Below are 11,000 nucleotides of genomic sequence, written 5' to 3' on the forward strand. Positions count from 1 at the left end.
GTGGTTACATTGTAAATTGTATTCTTCTTTAATAGAACGCCCTCGAGTTTACAATTTCTGGTTAGGTGACTATAAGAAAACATTAAATGGATCTGTCAATTTGCGGAAGAATGTTTGCCTACAGAAATGTGAAAATAATAAGTAAACTTAAGTACATTACTTCTAGAAGTCCCGGTGGTGCGGTATAATTTTGGATAAGGAGTAATTTTGATGATCTCATTGTGCTGTTCCTACATTAAATACCCTAGAATAACTGCATTCAGGAACCGCAAAATTGAGAGGCCTTATGGCTTATATTAGCCATTTAAAAGAAGGTCAGGTGGTTCCTATAAAGTGATCATAGCATATCCATTCTCCATACTCAGCAATCCCACAGTGGATTTTCCGGAACTACTCATCATCTAAGGTACTGATGCTCCCCGATTACTGGAGAAAAGGGAGCTTAAACTTCCCTTTCCATTGCCTGAGAGGAGCTCAATAACATACTCATGAGGAAAAGGGTATGTCCAAAAGTGTGATCAAAGAATGTTCTTCAAAATCCCTGATCGGAGAAGGGAATGATATGGAATATAAAATAAGGAAAAGGTATCTCATCTAAAATTAAAATAGGTTCCCAAATTCTAAAAGCTCAGAGTAAATCTTTCACACAGATTCAAGCCTGATGCTTGGAAATCAACACTATTATTAAGGTTTTGTGGTTAGGCTAAGACTAAAGCAGTAGCCAAGTGTGATCAAACTTCTTGAAAAATCTTATCTCTTTGTCCATTACTAGTATAGTTCTACCACAGGGACAGAATTTAGTCTTAAGATATTTTGCAGATATGCAGATTTTTCTACCCACCTTTTTGTAGTACAAATAACTCTACAACCTTCGTGCAATGTCCTACTCCTGTGTCCTGTTAAGTTCCTTTTTATTGCTTTTGTTTTTCATAGATCTTATGTAGAAACCAGGCGTGTGTGGAGGTCACTGATGGCTAGAATATTTTTGGTACATGAAGAACCTATGGTAGTCCAATGACTAAGTGTCCAGCTATTAACCTAAAGGTTGATGATGTAAACCCACTCAGACTCTGGAAGAAAGCTCTCACAAGATGCTCCCATAAAGACTGGAGCTAAGAGAACTCTGTGGGCAGTTTCTACTCTGTTGCACAGAGATGGGATCACTATTAGTTGGCATCAACTTGACGGCACCCAACACCGAAAAACTAAGCTTACACCCTTGTGGTTGGTTTGGTAACCAGGTACTTTTTAACAGTGGGTCTAAGCTAAATCTAGCACATAAATTAGCAGCAAATCCTTTTATGTTGCTTTCAGCAGCATGTGGATGTTTTTGATATGCCAACCATAAATTATTTACACTTTCAGAGATAGTTTTGAATTGAATAAAGTTGACATTTGAACTTGGCTTCCTTTAGAGCACATTTTAAATCCATATTTCAGTTAAATAACTTATTCTAATTGTTTTCTCCACATATCAAAAGTTGTGACAGCATTTATTTTCTTATAGAAGTATCTTTTCCTTTCTACTTTTCCATGAGGCAGAATGAAATACAAAATCCATAGTTTTACCAATTCAAAAATTATATAGTTATTATACCAAGATGTTGGGATTTGCGACTTGCTTTGGAACACCTGATAAAAACATTTTTTTCCATAAACGTTATGATTTTTTTTTGCTTTGGGATATTTATAAAAATGAGTACATGCATATCCTATGGTGAGAAAGCTTGATTTCATAAAAACACATAGAAAGTATGTATTAGAGTTAAAACAACAACAACAACAAACAGAATACAATTCATTTCACTTTCTGGAGGGATTTGTGCAAAGTAATTGACCACTTTAAAACATACCATTAGCAAATCAAATGTGTATTCAGTAACTTTACAGCTTTAAATTGGTAGGCTCCTAAAAACACAGTAAATAATTGTACTCCTTGAGGTTTTGACAATTAAAACTTCATTCTTTATTCCCTAAAATTCAACACCAATAGTTTTTGTGCTTATTAACATGGCACATCCATGTTCCCCTTGAAATTATTAAGAGAATGGGAATAAATTCAACTTTTATTTGGTGGCACATGAAAGTATTAAATAGATATGATTTCAAATAAGTCCTTCAAAATACCAATTTTCTCATCACGCTCAGTAGGTTGACATTGGATAGTTCAAGCTACTTTACAAGAAAGAAAGGAAACTGTGCCTAGCAGAGTGCTTAGTATGTAATTAGTATCACATATGTAATTAATATGTAATTAGTATTCTGATTAGGGACACTATTCATAATGAAAAGTATCACCTGAGAAATAGATGACAACACAAATGTGTTAGTCTGGGTACTTTAGAGAAACAAATCCACAGAAAGTCATGTATAAGAGAGAGTTTTGCATAAAGGTTAAGTGCACATCAAGAAAAGATTCCAATCCAGTGCTGCTAAAACCTACAAGTCCAACATTAACCCATATGCCCGACACAATCCACAAAGTCCTCCTCCATTTCACAAAACACACACTATGACGCTGACTGCAGGAGGAAAGCCCAATCAGTGAATGTGTAAGCATCTCAGAGCTGGCAGGGGTCTCCACACGGCTGCTCCAGCACCCAGGGATGCATTGGGGTAGGTCCATGTGGCTTAAGCACAGGGATGTCATTTGGAAGTGAGCCTTGCCAGCTGAAGCAGGAACTGGCTAAGGCAGCTGCACCCTGGTCCGACCATCACAAAGCAAGAGACCTGAGAACTAGAAAGGGAAGGCAGCTCACCGAGCCATTTATCCCTCTGCCTTCAATTAACCCCACATGTGTTTATTGGCTAGGTTGGCACAATAAACTAACTCCCTCAACAAATTATCATCTTCAGGAGGTGGCTGCTTCTGAAATCCCCCTAGATGACCATTGCAGAGAATGTTGCAACAGTGCTGACTTGTCTCACGGTCAGGCTGAGCTGGTAGCCTTGTTGCCCCAGCTTCTGGTTCAGCTGGCTTGGCTAAAGAGAAACCCAATTGGAAATTTGAAGGACGGGATAAGAGAGAAACCAGGGTATTTCCCTCTCTCTCCCTTTCTCCGCCCCCAGAACCCTGGTGGTGCAGTGGGTTATGTCCTGAGCTGCTAACCACAAGCTCTACAGCTTGAAGCCACCAGCTACTTCATAGGAGAAAGATGAGGCTTTCTGCTCCGATAAATATTGACAGCCTCAGAAAGGCACAGAGACAGTTCTACCTGTCTTACAGCATCCCTGTGCTTTGGAACTGCCCCACAGCATCTGCCTCCAATCCATTCTCTGACTGCTACTGCGTCTAAAGCGCTAGCAGGGCTCGATAAAGGTTTCTGTGACTTTGTAGTAAGGCTTTTTTACTTGTCATCATGTGTGTGCACCTGGTGTCACATTCAAGAATGAACTTGACCCTGTAATAAATCCTAGTCGGCCTGTTTTCCTCTGCTTCTCAGACTGGGGTCACTCCTCCTGGAAGCTATGTCATGCTCCCTGGGTCCACCCGAGACAGAACAAATGATAAAGATGAGTAGTCCTTTCTATATGAAGCCAGAAAAGCCACAGGCAAACACATTCGAGCAAAAGTGGTGGCAGTGTTCGCATATCAAGGGACGGGGACAATGCTAATGTTGGTCACTGTCAGTTGAAAAAATGTAGTTATCTTTCTCTTCTTCATAAAATCTGCCATAAAGACCCAAATTAAAGTTGACACATCATTATTTGATGAGGTCATTCTAGGAAGCCCCGCAGACATGATTCATAGTTCATATTATCCTTGTATACAAAGGGAAAGGGGTTATTGGGAGGTTTTATCTCAATTATTTTAGGAAATCTAATTATAAGCTATCGTGCAATGCACATATATATGCTCTCGAAGAAAAATATAGACCACTTAAAGTTGAATATCAAATTAACTTATATTCTATCTCAATTCAGTCTTTCACTAGGTAATGTCCAAGAATTACTCCAAATTGTATTATTATACTTCGTCTGGTCTCGCCATCATTTGTAAGCAGCCATCTACCATTCACCCTGCCTCTCTATGCCTCCTTTTCGGCCGTTCTCGGCCCCGTTGTCCTCTTTACACTCTGCGACTCTCTCCCATGACGCTGACCTTCTCTCCATGGAAAATTGCCTTCCACAGATTGAGAATCCAAAATCTAAGCCTCACAAAATAGAAAAACAGAAGGACAACATTGCAGCTCAATAAACAAATGTTTAATTATTTAATCAAGTTTGGAGCCCATGTTAGAACAAATAAAAGCACATGCATATTTAATATTTATTCACACACACCTCATAAACATCCCATGAAAGCCTATGAAATACCTACTTAAGCAATAGAGAGTATGAGATTTTGTGTATATACAGATGAAAAACTTGTATTTTCACAGAGACGTTCAGAGAATTGATGTAAAATATTTTGACCTACTGCAATTATGTTACCTGGGTAGCTAGTGTTCTCAAATTCAGCTGGTTAAAATTTGGATGCCATTCAGTTGGCCTACCAAGTAGAATAATCAGGGGGGGAAACCGGTCTAGGTATTTATTGGCCACCTGACATTTTGTGCAGTCAAGTGTCCGGGTGACTGCCCCCAATGCATTATATACGTTGATTTGCTGCTCTTGTATTGTGAGGTTCCCCTCCTTTCTTCTATGTCAGCTAGCTAGTGTCATGCCTTCTTTTCAAAATTCGCAATCTGTGTACTTTTGACAATTCCGCCAAATTGAAATGACTAATCAATATGCAATACCTTGAGAAATGTCCCCAGGTTGAAGTAAATGTGGCATCCATGACAAACTTCCTTTATAACCATAAAGGATATAATATAGGTATTTCCCACCCACTTCAGGCTGTGGCACAGAAGGTGTGTATGGGTGTGTGTTTTCAGTCCATATGATTCTCCTTTACGATATTTTCAGTTAATTTTAAATGAATGAAAACTCTTCTAGTTTAGAAAACTCTAGACCCTTGAATAGAATATTTAAATGTACAATGATCCTATATTTAAAGAAAAATTGTTCAACTTTGCATACATTTGCTTTTAACATCAATGGTCGATCTTACCAGTTGGGTCATCTCCTTTCTTCTTAAATTCCCAAATCAAGTTCTTTCCATATCCTGCTGAGGATTTTTTTGGATTAATCTGAACCCATCTTTCTCAACCAGCAGATTTCTGTTGTATCAACTCATGTTCCACCTAAGAGAGTTTGGGGAGGGAGGTGACTGTGTATCTTGATGTTGGTGGTGCCTACTCAGTTCTATGAATTTACTAACACTCATAGATCTGTGTCCTAAAAAGGATGGCTCTGACAATATATAAATGATATTCCAGGAGATCCAATGAAAAAAATAAATAATAAAAAGAATGACCTGAAAGTACAGTTTATTTCATTTCCATGAAATTATAAATCAGGAAAAAATGAATCTACGTTAAGTTTCTCACCCTTGGCACTGTTGCTATTTGTTCTGGATTGTTCTGTGTTGTGAGCAGGGCTGGCTTCAAGGACGTGCTATCTATGCAGAGGGCTCCGGTCTTGGAAGGGCCTCAGCACTTGGTTTATTTCTCTGCTGAACCCATCTTAGAAATGCAGACAGTGCGGTGGTTAACCAAAAACTTAGTGATTCACATTGACTAGAACCTGACCAGAGAAAGACGTGAGAGTTGGCTTCTACAAAGATTGCAGCCTCGGGGATTAGGTTGGAGCAGCAAACTGAGTTGGCATCTTGCTATCTTAATGATTTGATCTCAAACTTGTATTTGTAAGTAAAGTCTGGTGGAAAATGGAGCATGCATATGAACAGACGAGATACACTCATGTCAATGTGTACATGCTAACTCAGGCCCATGGGATGGCAAGTCACAAGTAGCATGAGCACTGACAAGTTGGCCTGGCTGCCTAATGTAGCAGTCGGTAGTGCAGGGGTATTTGAAAGGAGAGGCCAGAGTTAAAATCGGAGCCCAGATTTGTTTATGGCAATGGCAGCAGTTGTGGCAGCAGCAGCAGCTGTGGTGGCAGTAGTGGCCACCAGTGCATTGCAAGAGAGAAGAGGGGTTTCACATTTGGGAAATACTGGCCCTGCATTAAGAGGCCAGCCTGCCTGCTTCCACTAAAAGCCCATCTTTGCATCATGAGCACAAATGTTAACTCTGCCCTGAGCAATCGGACAGAAAGTGCCAGCACAAAGGCTGTAAACATTTTTTTTATGGTCAAATGAAGTGTACACAAGGGTAGTGGAAGGAAGCATATCAGAGTAGTTAAATCTTCTAAGAGGTTAAAATTTCTGACTTTGAAAACTGTAAAAAAAGAAATGGAACTGGCAATAGGAATCCGATTTAAAGAGAGTTACAGATCATGAAAAAGAATTGCTTTATGTGAAGCATTTGGATGAGTCAATTATTAACAAGGACCACACTTTCAAATGAACTTATCTTAAAATTAATAAGCCATCATCGAACATATAAACTAGTATTTTGAATGGTACCCAAATCACGCAGCTATCCTCAGATTCTTGTGTCACTTCTATAGGTGGCCGAGGATCAGAGAAGCATTAAAGTGATATTGCCGACCCATCTAAAGTGACAGTCTAGACAGTGAGCACATGAAAAGATGCCCAACCTCCTTCGCCATTGTCGTTCCAACTCTTAGAGATTGGGCAGGACAAAGTAGAACTGCTCCTTGGGGGGTGGGTGGTGGTGGTTCTGAGACCACAGAGCTCTACATGAAAGCAGACAGCCTGGCTTTTCTCTTGAAGCCATTAGGGGACTGAAAATGCACCCCACAAGCTGCCACTTCATCCCCACAGGATGACTCGATTAAACACAAACAAACGGAAAAGAATAGGTGTCGGCAAGGATGTGAAGAAATTACAACCTCACCAATTACTGGTGTGAACGGTACCACCACTGGGGAAAACAGTTCATCAAAGTGAATCACAGCACCACCCTAGGACCCAGGACGTTCCCTCCTAGGCATACAAAAGGACTTCAAAAAATTTGTAGAAAAATGGAATTAAAGCATAATGGAGTTTTACCTCAAACTCTTTAAAAGTCCTTCATATATACTGGGGTTGCTATGGATGAGGCTTTTGTAACCACAAAATCATTGCATCAAACTCACCAGTGGCTCTTAAAGAGAAAGGTGAGGTTATCTGCTCCCATAAAAAATAGTACAGTCCAGGAAACCCTAGATAAAGTCACTATGACTCCAAATTGACTCAATAGAAGTGGTTTTATTATTTTGGTCCATGGACCCAAAATAATTGAAAATAGGCATGCAGATAGATACTTGTACAGAAATGCCTACTGTAATGCTCTGTTCAGACTAGCCAAGAGGCAGAAACAATTGCCACTGAGTATATGCTCCTAGTGACCCTCTGGGACAGCAGTAGAGCTGCTCCCAAGGGTTTGCAAGGCTGTCATCATTCTTTATAGGAGCAGACGGACCCATCTTTCTCCTGTGGAGTGGGTTCACTCCGGAACCTTTGGGCGAGCAGTCTAGTGCTGAACTCACTACCCCTTTGTGGGACATACATGCAGTTGAATATTACTCATCCATAAAGAGGAATGAAGACTGACGGACACAGGCCACAGCCCAAGCGGAGGTTGAAAACATTATGCTAAGTGAAAAAAGCCAATCACGAAAGGAAAAATACTGTATTGTCCCACTTATAGAAAATAGGCAAATATATAGAAACCAAAGCTTATAGGCATAGAAGAGGAGAAGATGTTATTGCTTAGAGTTGAGAGTAGTGACATCATTTGGAGACAGCTAGTAGTAACAGCTGCACAACAAGGATGTAATCCACACTACTGAATTATACATGTCAACATTGTTGACCTGGCACATTTTGGGTTGGGCATGTTAAACTACAATTTACAGAATTAATGTCACACTTTCATGAAATTAATTTGTATGAAGAGTTAAATTATTTTAGAAAAATTATCAATTCAAGACAAGAATGATCAATTCTAGATGTACAAGTTTCTGTTTTGAAACTGTGCACCAGAATGTACCCCAATGATGCCATAGCCTTAGCAGTTCCAGTAAAAGTTACAAAAGGATTTCTTCTCAAAATTAAAAATTATCATAACTGATTTATGATTTTGGATTTGTTTGGAGCAATGGATGTCACTTTCAAATATAGTCATAGAAAATAAACAAAAAATTTAAAATAAATTAAGACATTGTATGAATTAAATGGCATTATTTATCACATCATGTAAAAGTATGACACCAAAAACAATTTTGCAATTTGTTAGTCTACATTGTTCTTCAAGGACCACAATGACTCTTATCACATTTTACAAGTTCTAGCATGTACTTCGCATTTCACTACATTTGCATTTCAATGCATTTGAGTTGTGGTGCTGGTGAAGAATGTTGAAAGTTCAAATGACTGACAAAAAGCAAACAAATCTGTTTTAGAAGGCATATAGCCAAAAGCCTCCTTAGAAGCAAGGATGGCAAGACTTCATCTCATGCGCTTTGGCCATGTTATCAGGAGTGACTAGTCCCTGCTAAAGAACCAAGAGGCTGTCTGCTCTGGTAACAACTTACTTACAAAGCCCTGAAAGCCTACATAGGGTCACTGTGAGTTGGAATGCACTCAATAGCAGTGGGTTGGTTAGTTGGCTGGTATTAATACAACCTTGGTGTATAGTGGTTACAAGTTGGGCTGCAATCCACAGGGTCCACAGTTTGAAACCACCAGGAACTTTTCAAAAGAAAGATGGGGCTTTCTACTGCTAGAGGGTAAAATGAGTCAGAACTGACGTGATGGCAATGCGTTTGGTTTTATGCCTCAAGAAATAGTCTCCATGTGGCCTACTCGGTGGTACCGTGCACTCAGCTTGATGTTGCGCATTGTTGTTGCTGTTGTTAGGTGCCGTCGAGTCAGTTCCAACTCATAGTATCCCTTTATCAACAGAACCAAACACTGCCTGGTCCTGCGCGATCCTCACATTGTTCTTATGCTTGAGCTGATTGTTACAGCAACTCAATGGTAAATCACAATAATTCAACTTTCAACTCACTGCCACTGAGTTGATTCCAACTTATAGCTAGCTATCCAATAGGATTTTAGTAGAACTGCCCCTATGGGAGAGACTATAACTGTTTGTGGGAGTAGATAACTTCATCTTTTTCTGTGGAGCAGCTGGTGAATTTGAACTGCTAACCTGGCCAACATGTAATCAACCTCCAGGGCTCCTAAGTAGCAATATCTTAAACTCAGCTCAAAATTAAGCTCAAATCCTGCTACTTATCTCAAAAAAAAAAAAAGATTATTTAGGGAAAGAAATAAAGCAAACAAGTCAGATATTGGCATAGTAGTCAAGCTTTCTTTAGAAAATGTCTATCAGTTGTACTTCTAATGAATCGCTTTTTACCAATTCTCTTATGCAGGGAAACCAGCCTTTTTGCTGGTCTTCATGTACCTTGTACATTTTTACCTTTCCACATGTCATATCCTACACATTAGACAAGTTCCTAATGTCCCCTGAGTGGCTGGCTGAAAAATCCTCAATCACTAATTTAGACTACAAAGAATTCTAAATTAGTGATTGAGGACTTTTGAAAGATTATAAGAAAAAAACATTACTTCACGTTAATTATGTAAAGCAGAGCTTCCAGGCTAAGGCAGACCTGGCAACTCTACAGCACCTAACAACCACAATTACATAAACACTACCATGCCTACCATTTTATGTGTGTTATTTCAACAGCTTTGGGAAATGGTCATTGTACAAAAGGGAAAAGTAGATTTAATAATTTAACTTTCCTGAAGATACAAATTAAGGATCCCTGCTGGTGCCGTGGTTAATTCCTTGACTGCTAACCGAAAGGGTAAGTGTTTGAACCCATCAGCCACTTCTCAAGAGAAAGATGTGGGGGTCTGTTTCAGTGCAGATTACGGCCTTAAAAACCCCACAACAATGGCAAAATAAAACAGAGAAAAGCTTTGATCAAAAAGTAATATAAAGTAGAACAAATTTAAAATGGGTCAAAAAAGAGAACAAATAAAGTGTTACATTTTAACCTAACCACATCAGCAAAAATCCGCTTTACAATGCACTCTGTCTTATAGCAAGGTTGTTCATATCCCTGGTTGATAGAGGAGATTCACCAGAAGCTTAGTCCACATGTCACTCACTGCCATTGAGTAGATTCCGACTCATAGTAACCCTAGAAGAACAGAGTAGAATTGTCCCTGTGGTTTTCTGAGATTATAACTCTTTATGGGAGTAGAAAGCCTCATCTTTCTCCCATAGAGCAGTTGGTAGTTTTGAACTGCTGACCTTTCAATTAGAAGCCCAATGGGTAATCAAGTTATGGCATCCATAACTTTCTATACATTGAGTAATCAGAATTTAACCTATAATACCATTCTCTCTTCTGGAATTGGGTTTTATTATTTACAATCCTTTTATATACAGATTTGTGCGCCTCTTCCATATGAACCCACCTGTCACTTCACTTATATGACTGCTTGTTTTAAGACAAGACTTTAAGACTGACGGTGTTGTTCTTTATTATAGCCAGGCACCATCTGTTTTCTTCACCACACTTTGCTATAGCATCCATATATATCTTCAGTGATTTATTAATGATGGCAAATATCAAGTAAGGTTATGTCAGAAGAAATAATTGTTCTTAGATTAGAGCTGCAATTAAGTAAGATCAAAATTCATGTATATATCTGTGGTTTATATATGTCCGTGGTTCACTTCAGTGACATCATTATTATTTTATTGAGGACTATTATAAGTCATCCCCATGGGTATGACTTAAGGTAATTACTTAAGGTAATTCTATTGATAGTATCATTAATTTAGCCACTGGTATAGAATCTTTAAAAATATTGAGAAAAGGAAAGTATACATGTATAGGACATCTTTATAGACCAAAATCATGAACTGTTGTCTTGAACACATTAGAAACTTAAATGGGTGCATAAGCAAATATGGTGAAGAAAGCTGATGGTGCCTGGCTATCAAAAGATATAATGT

Source organism: Echinops telfairi, unplaced genomic scaffold, assembly GCF_000313985.2.
Source record: "Echinops telfairi isolate 266 unplaced genomic scaffold, ASM31398v2 ScPeMD7_7422;HRSCAF=8460, whole genome shotgun sequence".
Lineage (NCBI taxonomy): Eukaryota > Metazoa > Chordata > Mammalia > Afrosoricida > Tenrecidae > Echinops > Echinops telfairi.